The 17,445-nt window shown below is 36.0% G+C and overlaps 1 pseudogene across 1 annotated transcript; it reads left to right on the top strand.

Moving 5' to 3' along the window:
* Positions 1–6,385: 6,385 nt before the first annotated feature.
* On the top strand, positions 6,386–13,691 carry LOC143535161 (putative UDP-N-acetylglucosamine--peptide N-acetylglucosaminyltransferase SEC; annotated as a pseudogene). Its single transcript, XR_013135666.1, has 28 exons — positions 6,386–6,399; positions 7,308–7,453; positions 7,535–7,633; positions 7,726–7,776; positions 8,480–8,596; positions 8,690–8,746; positions 8,854–8,973; positions 9,090–9,152; positions 9,242–9,320; positions 9,404–9,513; positions 9,591–9,644; positions 9,745–9,812; positions 9,899–10,001; positions 10,096–10,293; positions 10,365–10,461; positions 10,586–10,657; positions 10,759–10,835; positions 10,913–11,029; positions 11,110–11,194; positions 11,276–11,443; positions 11,520–11,630; positions 11,726–11,812; positions 11,908–12,035; positions 12,115–12,197; positions 12,290–12,395; positions 12,972–13,118; positions 13,212–13,332; positions 13,416–13,691. The product of XR_013135666.1 is annotated as a putative UDP-N-acetylglucosamine--peptide N-acetylglucosaminyltransferase SEC (transcript).
* The last annotated feature ends 3,754 nt before the right edge of the window (positions 13,692–17,445 follow it).

The raw sequence follows: 17,445 nt of genomic DNA, 5'->3' as shown, positions 1-17,445 counted from the left end.
TTTTATTTTAATAAAAATACTAATATAAGTTTAAATATAAGGAAAAAAAAGGAGTGCAAATTTTAATTTAATAGAGTTTTAAAAAAGGACAAAAATACAAATTTTGTCTTCTAAAAGTAGTCAATTTACAGATTAGGTCATTTATTGTTTTCGCTTTCTGTCATTTAATTGGCAAAATACCTCACATTTAGTACAAACTAGTACTTAGAACCCGCTGTGTTGCGACGGGAATGTTAAACGATAAAAATAAACTATTTGTGTGTAATTAAGCGACAGGACCATCAACATGTAAAAATTAAGCGACAATCAACATGTAAAAACTAAGCGACATGACCATTAACATGAGCATGCTTGTCATAATTGAGAGAGATCATTTAATTATTTTCATATTTTGAATCAAGTTTTTTGGATGATAAACTATATTAAATACTACAATATATGTTAATAGTTGATACTTTTTAATCGAATTTGATTTTAAACAAAAGAAATAGAAATTTATATGGTTTTTGTGACACTAAAAAATCATCAATATGTTCTACAATTTAATGTTCTAGTTCAACGTTGGGCCGGCGAGTCTGGTCCAACATTTGAAACCATTTTTCTATCAAGTTTCTCACATCCATAAACCAATAACAAAAAAATTATTGTAGAAATAAAAAGTAAAAAGTAAATGATTTTGAAAAAATAGAGTTGGAGATAATATCAAACATCGTTAGCCTGACTTATTTTTTTCCATTCTACTCTCTCTCTCTCTCAACATTCTTCCTCCTCACTACACCACGGTGGCATCGCCACAACACAGTCGAGATTAGTCATCATCTCAGTCACCTTAAAACACCATCACCCGACTCTCCTGAAGACACCACTGTCGTCGCCATCTCTCTTTGTCTTTCATCTTCTTCATCTTTAGAACTAGATATAGAAATACCACAACCTTCCTTCTTCTTCTTCTTCTTCATCGGAGATCCGCCCTCCCCCGGCCGCCTTTGTTTTCGATGAAGGGGTTAAAGTCGTGAAAGTGGTCAAAAGCATAACCTGCGTATTCAACGCCATGCATCGGTTGCGACCATCGGCTATGGAGGGTCATCAATGATGGGCAGACCCCTATTTCTAGATACATGACGTGTATATGTATGAATGAGAATAGGATTTTGTGTCAAAATCAGCAAGTGAGTAAGCAATACGTGGCAAAAATCAGAAAGTTCTGCAAAATTACAACTCACATTGCAGGTTGTACAATTTCTTTATATGCAGTAAAGCAAACATACAACAATAAATACAAGCATGAAGTACATACCACTTAGCATAAAGTACATGTCAGGAAGTTGTGTTTTAATATATGTGTGTATGTGTGTATATAATTATAATCTCCTTTCTTTCACTTTACCCCCTTTATTTCTGTTACTTAGCATTTAGAAACATAACCTTCGCAATCTTCGTTATAATAATATGCAATGATTGGTTATTAACGAACCGACTACAACTAGTCCCATACTTCGGGAAAATGAGATGTCACAATTGGCAGGATCATTACCCGTTGTAAGGACTCTCAAAAATATTTCCGAAGCAACCAAGAATCAAAACATTAAACGCCATACGACGACAACCAACATAAGAAAATAAAAAATTTTATTTTTATTTCTCTTGCGCTACGCGATGGATCATTAGAAGACCCGTCGCGATAAGCGGTGACCAATAATTATCCAGATATTTTGGCGGCTATCGCGCTACGTGAAATGCAAGTTTTTATACGCGAAGTGTAGGTTAAGTAATCGTGACATGTTGCATGTTACGTGGCATAGTTAGGGCTGACTCGATAAACCTAAAATTGCCTTTGAGCTACGCGATGCGCATCCCTTGGGGCTGTCACAATACGCGACTGGTAAGAAAGTCAACTATAAATGGGGAGTGAAAGGCTTAGTTTCTTTGCCCGTTCACTTTCGCTCTCTCTCTCTCTCTTTTGTTTTCTCTTATACAATAGTGTTGGTATAATGCCACTAATCAACGCAACGATACCCTGTCCAATCGATCGAGGCTTTGATACGCAAATCCAAATCTCTTCCTGAACAAGGTGAGACTTTCTGCTATCGTGTAAAGTTTTCAATCTCATGATCATCGTTAAAGCTTTTCGGTTTATACTAATACATACTACAGTGCATTAAATTAGGTGTTTAATACCAAGAAACTTGTAAATAGTAAACTTGTAAGGTGAGACATTCGAGTTTTGTACAAGCTCACATTTTTGTGAGACACCCGGTTTTCCAACACTGTCATTGAGATTTTAAAACCTGTATAACTCATGACAGAGTATAACAGTTCAATTGTTTTCAAAACGTTTCAAACAATTTTCATTACATTACAGTGATTATGTCTTTATAGACTTACGTGATGGTTACTACTGGTTTATGGGATTTTTTCTACAATACTTATAATATCGTTACTTATTGGACAAAGAGTTAGCTAATAAGTAATATGACCACAGTTACAGATACAATCGAGTGACAAATACTTTTTGGTAATTTTAAGCAGGCAAATGTAAAAGCACCTTAATGTTGTATCGTAAAAATATGTCATTTACAAATGAATGTACTCACCAGTATTTTCCGCTGATTAAATATTTTTAAACATGTTTCAGGTGATTGGTGTGAAAGAAATGGAAATAATGTTGCGGGGCACTCCAGTTTAAATAGGTGGCTTGCCATCAGAATGAAAAGGACATGGTCTTTTGTAAATTAGGGTTTATCCCTATAAAACTTTTGTTTATAAAATATGGGTTTTATTACCAGTTTATGAAATAAAAATTTTGGTGTTTTGAACTATGATGATTTTTCCTAACTACAGCCTTGATGAATTTATTCGTCGCTAAATATTTTAATAAATACCGGTACCATTGCTCGTGTCTGCAGCCCCTGCTCGGGTAAGGGGTCGGGGGCTGTGATAGAAAGTGGTATCAGAGCTACCGACTTAAGCAAAATATGTATTTTGATAATAGTTAATTTTAAACATAAAGTTAGGAAATAAATGTATTAACTTCTGTGTTAATTATATGGATAAGATTCTAACCACACATGAATATAAATATATGATTATTTTTGTGGAGTTCGTTGTTTTTATTGTTTTTTATTAACAATATGTTGGTGGAAGACTTTCATAACATATCCGTTTCAAACATGGATATGGAAATACAAGTAGGTGATAATCAATCTGGAGATGGAGGAGACACAAATGAACCAATGATATTCCAAGCTAAAGCCTCAGCAAACCCGAAACGAAAGAAGAGGAAATATCTACAATGGAAGGATGGAAAAAGAGAAAATAATTGAAAGAGAACTGTTACCACACAGCCGTCACAGCCACAAGAAACCGCACCAATACCCCTATGGGGGAGACTGGATATATGCCTCGCAGAGTATGAAATCTTCCAACCCATAATAAATGAGATTAATGAAGGAACATCTATAAACCCTCCCATGCCAACTTATAACTCGGTGACCGAAAATCAGACAACTACTATTCTCCCTTATGAACTGCTCAACCAAGCTCAGTTAGAGGAATGGTGGACCAACAACTGGCAATTCCAAAACATGATGACTAACCCCTATGCACCATTCCAAGTCGAAACCTCCAATTACACGAACATGAAGCCAAAAAACATGGCAAAACTACGCCAATATGGAGTAGAGATGGTAGAGACGAGAAACTAACTGAGGGACATTGGGGAAGCCTTACATGGAAGTACTATTACCGGGAGCCATACATCTAAAAGAACAACTAACATATAATATAATATATGTTCGTTATCGTATTTTCTTTTTGTAAACCCCCCCTAAAAATATATCGGTAGTATATATTAAATGCGGAATATAAAGATATATAAAAAGAGTAAAAGTCGCAATGATCGACGATTTTGATATATATCAGTGTTTGTGTGTCACTAGTATTTTGCCTACTTTATTAATTATCTGCGATATTAATATTTCTTTTCTTGTTTGCAATTCAGATGTCGAATTAAGTCCATCCTAACCAAAACAATCATGAAAATTCCAATTAGGAAAATTCTCTGAATGTGAACATTATTGAAAACATGATTGCTCAAAGAATTGCTGATGCAATCCCTTTAATTGCTGAAGCAATTAGGCAACCAGTAACAATAGGTAAGGATAAGATCAAAAGTCATAGAGAGAAGACCGAAAGTAATAAACGAAAACTTGGCACATATGCTAGCCACAATGTGAATGGAGAAAATCTAATACTATCAAAACTCCATTACCTAAATAACTTAAGAGAAAAACTTACGGCTGTACTTACAAAGATTTCTTGGCCTGTTAGCTAACCAAATTGACTGGTAATGAAGGAGCCATCTCAGCATTGTGTTGGCTGGAAACGGAAGCTGTTCTACGAATCAGTAAGTTTGCTGAGGAAGACAAAGGTGTTGTATGGTTATAATATCTTCAGCAATGAAACATTAGAATGGTAGAACACAGTCCTTCAAGCAAAAGGAAGTGACTAGTCTATACTTTAACCTGGAGAGAATTTAAACAAATAACAGAAAGAAAATTATGCCCTCCCCATGAAAGTGAAAAGATTGCTTCAATGTTCCTGAACGACAAAATGGTGGGTGTGAATTGTCGTGAATATACGACAAACTTCTTTGAATATGCAAGAATGGTTTCGGCTTGGGCTTTGCTAGAATCAATACTAATTTTTCGCTATATTTGGGGATTAGTTAGCGAAATCCACGATCTGGTAAAGGTGGCTAGACCTCAGACTATTGAGGAAACAATTAAATTGGCCAATACCATGATGGGAGGATTAATCCAAACGCATGAAGAGAATAAAACGAAGGAACTAGCCCAGAAAATTTTCCGAGAACTTCATTCGGATAATAGGAAGAAAGAGGCAGGCCAGTCCTAAGCTTAGCCTTTCTGTAAAACCTACAAAAAGAAGCATTTGGGGAAATGTGCTATTAAGAAAACTCGGTACTGCAATTATTGCAAGATACCTGGTTATATAGAGGAAAAGTGTAAAAGGAAAGAAACCTATGTTTGCTATAACTGTGGAGAACATGGCCACATTTGTATAGAATGCCTGAAGCTTACAAAGGTGCCTGACAAGAAATTAAAGAATACAAAAGGACCCAAGAAGAATGCACGAGCTTTGGTGCTTACTACACAAGAAGCACAATTATTCCAAAGGCAATTACGAGTACGTTTTTTATCCATGACATTTATGCTAATGTATTATTTGATTCTGGTGTAATCAAAGTTTCATAAATACGACTTTTTGCCAAGCCCTCAATCAACCGTTAACCAAACTAACCAATTCTGCATGGTAGAAACAGGCGACAAAAATTCCACTCATATTCGTGAAATATTTCAAGCAGAGAAGATAGATTTATTAAGCCATAAATTTAAAATGAACTTACTTTCCAATGAATCTGGCTGGATTCGTTGTCTTATTAGGGGTGGATTGGTTAGCATTCAATCATGCTCGAACCCTATGCAACAAGAATTCTGTTAAGATTGGTACGCCAATAGGAGAGATAATCACAATTCAAAGAGATAAACCTTCTAGACCAACAAAGTTTATATTTGTGATAAAAGCGACAAATTATTTATGGAAGCAAGGCGCGGTGTATATGATTTATGCAATCATTAGCACCAAAAGAAAAGAACTAAAGGAAATTATGGTAGTATGGTGTCTTTTCATAGGATTTACCTGAACAACCACTTGATCGTGAAGTGGAATTTAGAACTCATCTGAAACCCGATACAATGCCAATTTCTAAAGCATCCTGTCGAGTAGCACCAATAGAGATGTTAAAACTAACGACTTTTATATAACAATATAAAAAAAAGTAAACAAATGTGTGATAGCCTCATTGTTTCATAGTTGATTTCATTCCTAAAGTAATCTCCATACATATCAAAAATCAATTAAGCTAATTTTGTTAGTATTATAATATAATATAATTTAGACACAACATACTTTCTCTCTCTTTTACGCAAAGATATCCAGAAATCGAGAACCAGAGAGAGAAAATCAAAATCAAAATCAAAATCAAAATCAAAATCTTTATCTTTGGTTGTTGATTAATCCTGTGATTTAATTAATTTTATGAGGAGTCGTTACAATCATCACCCTCGCGTTCCATGATTCTTCATCTTTGAAATCAAACAAATTCAATCGGATCTCAGATTATTATCCGCTTAATCATGCTGTCCTTACAGTTACAGCCCGATCTAAGGCAACTTCAGCACCAGCACCAGCAAGCTGCTAGGCTTTCCTATAATAATAATAATAACGGCGATCATCATGTGTTGTCCACGGAATTTGATCCTTCGTCGGCGGCTACCGTTAGTCTCAAATTGTCGCAAGGAGGAGTTGACATTCGTGAAGGTTTGATTTCAATTTCAGTATCAATTTTATGGTGTTGATAGATTGTAGGATGAAACCTTGCAACTTGAATTAGAGTAGTGGAATCTGTGGCTGCTGTTTCGTGCCTTAGATGATCAATTGTGGTTTAATTCTATTTTATTCATTTGAAACAAAATTTGCTGTTTGACCAAATTTGGCAAGATGAAGATACACTCTTGTCCCTTGCCTGGAAGTTCGATTTAGGGCTTTGTAACTCGGGAATTTCTAGTTATTGTTTTGTGTGTGAGATGATCAATTATTCAATTGTGGTTTACTTGTCATTCTAGTGGATCACAAGTTGATTTAGGGCATGTTTGGCATAGAGCTTTTGGGAGCTTCTAGGAGCTTCTAGCTTCAAGCTTTTAAGAAAAAGCTTCTACTCAATTAAAAGCCTTGTTTGGTTGGAAGGAGCTTGAAGCTTTTAGGTCATGAGAAAAAGCTTAAAGCTTGAAGCTCCTACTAGTAGCGTTTAGAAAAAGCCATAAGCTTTTAGCATTTTAAATTACTTAAATAACCTTCCAAAATAGATACATTTACTATTATATTTTTTAGTTATGCCCATTTTAGTCATTTTATACATTTTATTAAAAGCTCTAGCTACTCTGCCAAACATTCAAATATATCCAAAAAGCTACAGCTACTAGCTTCAAGCCACCAGCTTCCAGCTACACTACCAGCTAGTTTTGCCAAACATACCCTTAATTATCTTTTGTCTTTATAATCTTTAATAAGTTTGAAACACTATCTCTTAGATGATCAAATTTAGGGCAATGTGATTTACTTGAAGATAGTTAGGTTACTGTTGAATTTGCATAATTTTAGACAGGCGTTAAGTCCTTTCTTTTGTGTTATTTGGTTTGGAAACTGAAGATAATGATTACATGTTACAGCTGATGAAGATACGCTCATGTCCCTCGCTCATCAGAAGTACAAATCTGGGGACTTTAGACAAGCATTAGATCATAGCAAGGCTGTATATGACAGGAACCCTATGCGAGCAGATAATCTTCTTCTTTTGGGGGCAATATATTATCAGGTTGGTTGCTTACATGTGAGTTATGCAGCTTTCTAGTTTAATGCATGGTTCTCACAAAGGTTTTGCTTACTGTTGTTGTAGCTTCATGACTTTGATATGTGCATTGCAAAGAATGAAGAAGCCCTCCGCATTGATACAAATTTTGCAGAATGTTATGGGAATATGGCTAATGCATGGAAGGTGAAAATTCACAACTCAATTGTTGGTGCATCTTTGGTTTATATATGTGCGAGCAGTACGTAAAGTGTTTCATTCGTTGTTTTTGTTTACAGGAAAAAGGGAACATTGATGTTGCTATTCGTTTTTATCTAGTTGCAATTGAGGTACGTTGACATTTTAGTTATATCTGTCTTGAAATTTTAGTATTTCTTAGCTTTTGAACACGTTTTAACTTGATAAAGTCGAAAGGTACCGGGGAATATTAGTTATTATGAAAATTAATAGGCCATGGAATCCACCAGAAACTGCCTATTGCATCAGCCATTAATTTTAAAACCAAGGACTGACCCTCATGAGAGAAGAACATAGGATAATAAAAGTTGGGGACATATAATAATAGCATAACCAGATGGTTAAAGAAAAATACAAAAGAAGAGCACAACGCTTAGAAAGCTTTAAGCCTTGAATCTTGAACCAATTAGAAAACTATAGTAAAAGTTGGCTAGACAGCTGGACTGAATGAGCTGGCTACCAAGTAAAAACCTTGAAGAAGATAAGTTAGTATTTTAAAATAAGAATAGAAGATAACTTTGAATTGAAAGAGAAATAATGATGGATATTAAATATTTATATTTACAAATTGTAGATTGCACAACGTTAATACGGTTTTAGAGATGGACCCCAGCAGTGATCAAACAGCATTGTGGCTTGATGCTCACTATCTCAAGAGATTATTTATATAAATCATAATATAGCCTCTGCAAACATTTAGTGAAAAAAAATCCTTATGTTATAGCATTTTATTTTGGTAAAATATGGTAGCTATCTCTTTGCTTAATGCTTATTCTGCAAGTATGATTAACGCAGCTTCGTCCCAATTTTGCGGATGCATGGTCAAACTTAGGAAGTGCTTATATGCGGAAAGGAAGGTTAAGTGAAGCTGCTCAATGCTGTCGTCAAGCTCTTTCATTGAACCCTAGATTGGTCAGAATTTTAAAACCAATCTATATTTTTTGATTTATTGTTTTTTTTTTAATTTATTTTGAACAAATATAGTTACTTTGTCTGTTTCTATAGGTTGATGCTCATAGCAACCTTGGGAACTTGATGAAAGCTCAAGGATTAGTTCAACAAGTAAGAATACTTGACCAGCATGTCATTTCACCATGTTATAAGTGTAATTGTGTTTAATATGCTAGAAACACGTCATCTTTTATAATTTTTAAAATTTTGTTTAACAGGCATACAATTGCTATGTGGAGGCACTTCGAATTCAACCAACTTTTGCCATTGCCTGGTCCAATCTTGCTGGCCTTTTCATGGAGTCTGGTGATCTCAATAGGGCACTCCAGTATTACAAGGTTTGTATGTTCTATTGCTTCTAGTGACTGTTTCTTCTTAAACTGATCATTATGTCAAATCTATATCATGTACTCTTTGGACTAACTTACTCTGAATGCGGGCCTTCACATTGCAGGAGGCGGTCAAGCTTAAACCAACTTTTTCTGATGCTTATTTGAACTTGGGAAACGTGTACAAGGTGAAACTTTTGTTGGTTTTTCTAGCATTTCTTGGCAGATATAAATGCCGGGACAAGTTTTAATAAAGTGGGTTTATTTTGCATTATAGGCTTTGGGAATGGCTCCAGAAGCTATTGTATGTTATCAGCATGCTCTTCAGTCTAAACCAGATTATGCCATGGCTTTTGGTGAGTAATATTAGTATATCAGTATTTTTCTATGTTCTACATGAATTAAAATTCATTCTCTGTTGTGCTTTGGTATCTTTCAGGTAATTTAGCTAGCATATATTATGAGCAAGGTAACTTGGAGATGGCAATCAGCCATTATAGGCAGGCTGTTGCCCGTGATACTGGATTTTTGGAAGCATATAATAATTTGGTGAGTTTTAGTCTCGTCTGTAGTTATTAATTTGGTTTTGTTTGCATATTATGTTTCTAATTATGTTATGTTTGCAGGGAAATGCACTTAAGGATGCTGGAAAAGTTGAAGAAGCCATTCATTGCTACCGTGTATGTTAGTTTATCATTTTCATTGATATAATAATATTATTCTACTGTGAAGCTGTTCATTGACTTAGAACTGACTGTATTTAACTTTTTTGCAATTTAGCAATGCCTTTCTTTGCAACCTAGCCATCCTCAAGCTCTCACTAATCTTGGAAACATATACATGGAATGGTATGTTTTCACATACAGACTGATTTATGATATAATATTATAATATATATGTTAAATGTTTCTAAAGCGAAGTTTTTGATACTTAGGAATATGATGACGGCTGCTGCACAATGCTACAAGGCAACTTTAACTGTAACCACAGGATTGTCTGCCCCTTTTAACAATCTTGCTATAATTTACAAACAACAGGTACCCAATTTTTCCTTTAGGGTTTGGTTAAAACTCGTTAAAGGTTATTTTTTATGGTTTAAAAAAACATAAAAATATGTGATTTCACAAACAGGGTAATTATGCGGATGCTATATCTTGCTACAATGAGGTTCTTAGGATTGATCCACTGGCAGCGTCTTGTTAATCGTGGAAACACTTACAAGGAGATTGGAAGAGTTAATGAAGCAATTCAAGACTACTCACATGCTATTGTTATACGCCCAAACATGGCTGAAGCTAATGCAAATTTGGCTTCAGCTTATAAAGACAGGTACTTTTAAGTTCATACCTGTTTCTTATCATTTTGGAACACGCTATAACATCTAGATTTTTGTTTTGTAGTGGACGCGTGGAAGAGGCTATTAAAAGCTACAGGCAAGCATTGGCCATACGCCCTGACTTCCCTGAAGCAACTTGTAATCTGCTGCATACGCTACAGGTATTTTGTTTTAACAGTTCTTTGGATCATTGGGTCTTTGTTTTTCCTGTGTTTTTTGGAGAAAGTTTTGACTATTTGTTTATACAGTACTTGCTAATTGGACATTTGTTTTCTTTTTTCCTAGTGTGTATGTGACTGGGATGACAGGAAAAGAATGTTTATTGAAGTGGAAAGCATACTTCGAAGACAGATCAAGGTCTTGACTGTGTCTTCTGGAAATGACTTATTTTCAGTAACCTGTTTGTGTACTCTTGTAGCATAGCTCTAACCTTTAATGAATTCATTATTTCCACCCAGATGTCAGTTATTCCAAGTGTCCAACCTTTCCATGCAATTGCATATCCCCTTGATCCAATGCTTGCGCTTGAAATCAGGTATGTGCGTAGTTTACATTAGCTGGAACGTGGAATTATGAAGTACTAAGTTTCTAATTTGGTTATTTTTTTTATAGTTGCAAGTACGCGTCACACTGTTCTGTAATTGCAAGCCGTTTTTCTCTTCCTGCTTTCAACCATCCTCTTCCGTTTAGGATAAAAACTACAGGGGGTAACAATCGGCTGAAAATCGGGTGTGCATTTATATAGGATCTAGTTCCTTTGGATCTAAATTAAGAGATTGCTTACTGAAATACTGTTGCTGCTTGTGTAGATATGTCAGCAGTGATTTTGGAAACCATCCACTATCTCATTTGATGGGATCAGTATTTGGCATGCATAATAGAGAGAACGTTGAGGTTCGCTTGTCTAAATTTTACTTCTTTATGTTTTTAGATTTAAATTCTGGGCTGAGACTAAAACATGCTTGAAAAATTTAGGTATTCTGCTATGCTTTGAGTCCAAATGATGGGACTGAATGGAGGCTCCGTATTCAGTCAGAAGCAGAACACTTTAAGGATGTGTCAGCAATGACTTCTGATATGATTGCCAAACTGATTAACGAAGATCAAATACAAATACTTATCAACCTCAATGGTTATACCAAGGTAGGCTTTAACCTAAGCGCCATGTCATCAGTTTCCAGTTTTCATTTATCTTACATTTTTCATAATGTTATTACAGGGGGCTAGAAATGAAATATTTGCTCTGCAGCCTGCTCCCATTCAGGTCTCGTATATGGGATTCCCAGGTACAACTGGTGCTAGCTACATACAGTATCTGGTCACTGATGAAGTAAGAGACTTTTTTTTTTATATTGTTATTATTATTATTATTATTATTTTCTGTGTACCTTATTGTTAACTGAATATATAATTCCTATGTTGCAGTTTGTATCTCCAACTAGGTTTGCTCATATCTACTCTGAGAAGCTTGTGCATCTGCCTCATTGTTACTTTGTAAACGACTACAAACAGGTAGCCGTTTGAGTACCAAAATTATTCAAAATGTTCATATAGATTTCTTCATTTTATAAAATACTCACTAATTATGTTATTATGGTTGGTTTCAGAAAAACCTTGATGTGCTGGATCCAAACTGTCAACCAAAGCGGTCAGCTTATGGATTGCCCGAGAACAAGTTTATATTTGGTTGCTTTAATCAGCTTTACAAGATGGATCCTGAAATCTTTATGACTTGGTATGATGTCAGTTTGTGCATTACTGAAGGTTGACAATTGCATGTCACTAGTTTTTGAACACTTAAGTTGATGTTTCAGGTGCAATATTTTAAAGCGTGTTCCAAATAGTGCACTTTGGCTTTTGAGATTCCCAGCTGCTGGTGAAATGAGACTCCGTGCCTGTATGCGTTTTATAATTTTTGATTTTCATATTCTATTATATGCATGCGTATGAAATTGTAATTGTGTTATAATTTTATGTTTGCTACTGTAGATGCTGCCGCGCAGGGTGTGCGGCCGGACCAAATTATTTTCACTGATGTTGCTATGAAAAATGAGCACATCAGACGCAGTTCTTTAGCAGATCTATGCCTTGACACGTATGTCATTTATTTATGATTTTTTTATATATAGGGAATCATGAGACGGGTGTCAATCGTGCCGGGTTGGCGGCTTGAATTGTTTAAGCCGAACACAGTAAAATTGTGTAACCTGCACACACTTAAATTGTGTCCAAAGCATGAACCCCAACCTGCACACTTAAAATCATGTAACCCAAACACCATCTGTTTATCCCATTTATCAAAACGGTTTGGCGGGTAATAATAAAGCTGTAAACATGTTAACCGGTTGTTAGTTGGTCGACCTGTTTATCTAAACGGGTTAAACAGGTCAACCGAACACTACCCGTTTGTTAAACAGGTTAGATAACAGATATGCTAATCCAAAACTTTATTTTTTGTGTCATGTAAGGATCTTGTCGGGTATTTTTACCTTAATCGTGACCCATTCTTCAATAAATGGGTTGATTTGGTAGTTTTTTTTAGCTAAATTGGTATGTCTGGGTTACTCAAATTGAACAAGAAGTCAATCTTATGAAACTAGCTAACTTAGAACAGGTCCAAATGGGCTAGCACCACCCACCACTAGCTAACCTCTTATTCTGTTTTGAGTAGGCCGTTATGCAATGCACATACAACGGGCACTGATGTTCTTTGGGCTGGTCTGCCAATGGTGACCCTACCCCTTGAGAAAATGGCAACTCGAGCTGCTGGTTCACTCTGCTTGGCCACTGGAGTTGGTGAGGATATGATTGTCAACAGGTTAGTGGCCCAATTTCTTAACACAATATGGAAGTTGTAATTATGGTTTTTAGGTTTCGTTTTAATTGACCATTGTCCTTTTTGCATATGAAGTATGAAGGAATATGAAGATCGGGCGGTGTATTTAGCTTTAAACCGGTCAAAGCTTCAAGAGTTGACCAACAAACTTAAATTATCGCGCCTTAGTTGCCCTCTGTTTGACACGTCCCGCTGGGTAAGCTATTTTGGTTTTTGATGGTGAAATATGTTTTACCAGTTTAAGGTGAAATATTTGTTGATGTGGATGTGAATTTGCAGGTGAAGAATCTTGAAAGGTCATACTTCAAGATGTGGAATCTGCACTGTTCAGGGCAACAACCACAGCACTTTAAAGTGACCGAGAATGAGTCAGAGTATCCTTATGATCATTAATGGTAGGTAATGATGAGTAAGAAGATAATGTATATCATTGTTATATTGTGGTATTTTAGGACGACGCGAGCACCTAGTATTTAAAAACTGGTTTGTTGTGGTATGCAAGGAGTTATATGAGATGGCTAACTCGTATCTTAATGAAAATATGAGTTCTGATTGTCGGTGGAAGTGAGGTTTGTATATCTCTTGCATTTTGCATCAAGCTTTATAACGTTTTGGTTGTTTTTGGTGCCAACCGATGCGTTGACTGTCATTACCACATCAACTTATCAAAGGGTTATCGTTTGTGTGGAGGCAAAACCAAGTGTATTTGTGTTCTTTATATCGAAACGATAGGATTGTGGTTCGGTGGAACATCTAAAAGGGAAACTTACTGTTTGATCCATACACAAATTAAGGGGAAAAGCATTGGAGAGGTAAGATAGCACACGCTCGAATACAAATCGCGTTTGCCCTGACACAAATCAAAATCGTACAAGTGTCACTGAAGGGTTTCTAAAATTGATTGATGCAAAATCAAAATTAAGTACTAACTGTTGTTAGCAGGTGATTGATAAGGTTGAAGGATTTACTGATGAAAAAAAGGTTGTTACTGAGAGCAATTCCCAATGCTGAAGGAGTGAAAGTTTATGCCGATAACATTGACATACCACTAATGAAGTGCTGGCAAGTTGCTGGTATTGGCAATTTGTCAACATTAGCACCGAAGGGCCCACATTTGCCGACGGTAACAAGCTAATGATGAACATGGTTTTAATGTTAAACTAACAGTGCGCTTGGTACGGAATAATGAAATGGGAGAAAAGGGAATGAAATTGGATTTTTACCATTCAATTGCTTATTTGGTTAACCTATGAGAATTGAAAGAATTATTCGTTTATGTTGTTTGATAGGCACAAAAAGACGCAAGAATGAGGTACAAATGACAAAAATTCCATTGTCTTGAAATAAATAAAAAATTACTAAAATAAAAAATGGTAATGGTGGTGGTGGCGATGCCGATGGGGGCTGGTGCCAATGATGGTGGTGGTGGCGTGGCGACGACGACGACGATAGTGGTGGTCAAGGGAAGGTGGCAATGGTGGTTTTTAAGATGGTGAAGGCGGTGGTGGTGGTGGCAGAAGAATAGTTTTGATGTGTGCAGAGGGAATGAGATTTCTTGTATAATCGGCAATTCTATTTTATTAAAGAAATAGAATTGCCTTCTTGCCTTCTGTTTCGATGTAATCCAATGAACATTTATTAATGACTTTCATGTTTATAAAAAAAAAATAAATTAAAGAAAGAGGTATGCATGATTTCATGACCTCCACTAAAACATTATTTTATGTAAGTAAGTGGTTTATGATAAATATTTATAAGATAACTCACTTTAAAGGTGAGACAATCCCTTAAATTACTAAGTAAATTGTCTTTGATACTTTAGTAAAAATAACTTTTGTATTATGTATAAAATATTAATTAAGATTAGTTAAGTTGTAAAGGATTAACCTTGAATTACGTATTAAACCATACAACTCTTGAGTAATTATAGAACTCGTGTAATAACCACCCAAGAGTTGTTTAAAATAGGTTATGTTGCACACTCACGTAAGAAGCAATCAACCGGTTTTAGTGGATGAACATCAACAATCCATTTCCACAAACATTATTGATAGTTCCCATTTTAAAATGATTAATTACCTATAATACTTCACTTGGTCCATGTCAATATTAGGATCCACGTTTTTTCCCTGACCAAGCCCTTACAAGAATGGCGATTTCTCGACTTATCATCCAGCTAGGAATCTTGGCGGCTCTTTTAAAGATTCTTAATTTAATAACCAAAACCTTACAAGAATAGCGATTTCTCGACTTATTATCAAGCTTGGTATTTGGTGTTTGTTTTAATGATTCTTAGATTATTAACCAAGCTCTTACAAGAGTGACGATTCCCCGGCTTATCGTCAAGCTCGGAACTTGGTCTCTATTTTAAGGTTCGCCAGGCTTCGCAAGACTAGCAATTTCTCAGCTTATCGTCAAGCTTAGCACTTGGGGTATCTTTTTAGAGTATTTTAACATTTCTCGTCAAGTGATAGTTGCAACATAACCATTACTTATTGAAAACCATTCACATGTTTAACTATCATTATTAAACTTCAATTAAGATTCATTATAAATCAAGATGATACTATGAAAGTTTAGCCAATAATAAACATGAAATTAACAATTGAAGTAATATATACAAACATGATCAAATTAAAACAATCTAACCAATTTGGATGACTAATCTTTGATGCTAATGACTTCTTCCAAGAGCTTAATCTCGTAAATTTTCAAATGTTGGATGGATAGGATTAATTCCCTTATTAATGGTGGTGGAAAGAGGTGGTTGAAGTGTTGTAACTAAGGTTGGAAGGTGTATTGAATGAAGAAGATGAGCATTCAAATTATAGGCTGATCAGGTGCTCAAAACACGGCCGTGTTAAGCATAACAAGGCCATGGTGACTTTTTTGTCTTGTTGCATTGAATGCTTTATGTCAGGTCGTACAGCAAATTGATAACACGGCCGTGTTAAGAAAGGCACTACTGTGGTGACTCCACAACAGTCCAAATTTTGTCCTTTTCTCTTGTACTGAAGGCATGGGCGTGTTTTGGCTAGGCACGGCCGTGTTCAGCTTCAGAACCTTCTATTTTGTCTTTTCCTCTTGTTCTCGTTAACATGCGGGTGTTGAGGTTAACATGACCATGTTTTGTCACCCCGAAATTTGTCTTTACTTCGTACGCTATAGACATGGCCATGCCTTGATTCACCATGGGGTGTGTTGAGTCTGTTTTCACTGTTTATCTTCGTATATCAGCTCGTTTTATTCCTTAGGGCTATATTTACCTATAGGAGGAAATATTATAAACATTAGTGGTTATTTATTCTAATATAATTGCCGAAATTACGTTTATTTAGAGATATTTTAGTGCCGAAAAAATGTATAAATTCTTATACGTCAGGCATTTGAGTTGTCCCCCATTGAAAGAATGATTAACTTGTGAGTTCCTTATAAGGAGGAAGGCTCACAAGATTATAGTCGTACGTGACTAGACACACTCAGTGACATTAGCAAGGGTGCAGAGCACCTAACGCGCATGAGATCGGGCATAATGTGGCACTTTGATGGCGCACTTTGCACTTCGCATCGTCGCGAGCCGCCTTAGTATTTTTGTGTGGTTGGACCAGATAGTGGACACATGTAATTGGGAGTGATCTGTCGACATGTTACGTGTCAGCACCTGAAGTAGACAACCTGGTGCGTGACTGTCGTCGCTAGTGATGAGTCACCAACTTATGTGTTGTCACCATAAACGAGCAACCCTGATCACTTTGACATGTGTGTGATGAGTCAGCACGTCTTGTTGCTATAAATAGAAGGTGATAAGGAGCATAAGAGGCAAAATACACAACCACAAAAAAGTCATCAAATAAGTTTAGTTCGTTTCCAATGTTCGTACTCCCGAACTCTCGTTACAAATATGGTTTGGGTGCTAGGGTAATCTTGACAGTACATACTGCTTCGGTTGTTATACCATTGGAAACAGACGGGCTCACGGATGGCCTGAAATCGGTTTTAAGGAACGTCTGTTTAACAAAAAACCTCAGCACGATTCCAGTGCAGTTTCAACACATTGATCTACTTGACTCAAGTGCGGTTTTAGAATTCGCTATAGGAGCAGAAGTTAAGGTTTTCGGCGTGAATCGTCAAGTTATATATGTGTGCTGTATTTGTTGTTATTCTCATTTAATAAAATAAAATGTGAGCTAGGGATGAATAGGTTCATTCAACATCATTATTATCATTCTGAAGGTTATTGACCCAGTGATTCTGAAGAGCTGAACCGCACCTGAGCCTTCCGAGTCGGGTATCCTGTTAGTAGGCGTTT

Source organism: Bidens hawaiensis, unplaced genomic scaffold (genome assembly GCF_021521415.1).
Source record: "Bidens hawaiensis isolate Kalapana, Puna unplaced genomic scaffold, B.hawaiensis_p1.1 tig00010424_1, whole genome shotgun sequence".
NCBI classification, from domain to species: Eukaryota; Viridiplantae; Streptophyta; class Magnoliopsida; order Asterales; family Asteraceae; genus Bidens; species Bidens hawaiensis.
The sequence above is the reverse complement of the archived record's forward strand: the minus strand, read 5'-3'. Positions and strand labels throughout refer to the sequence as shown.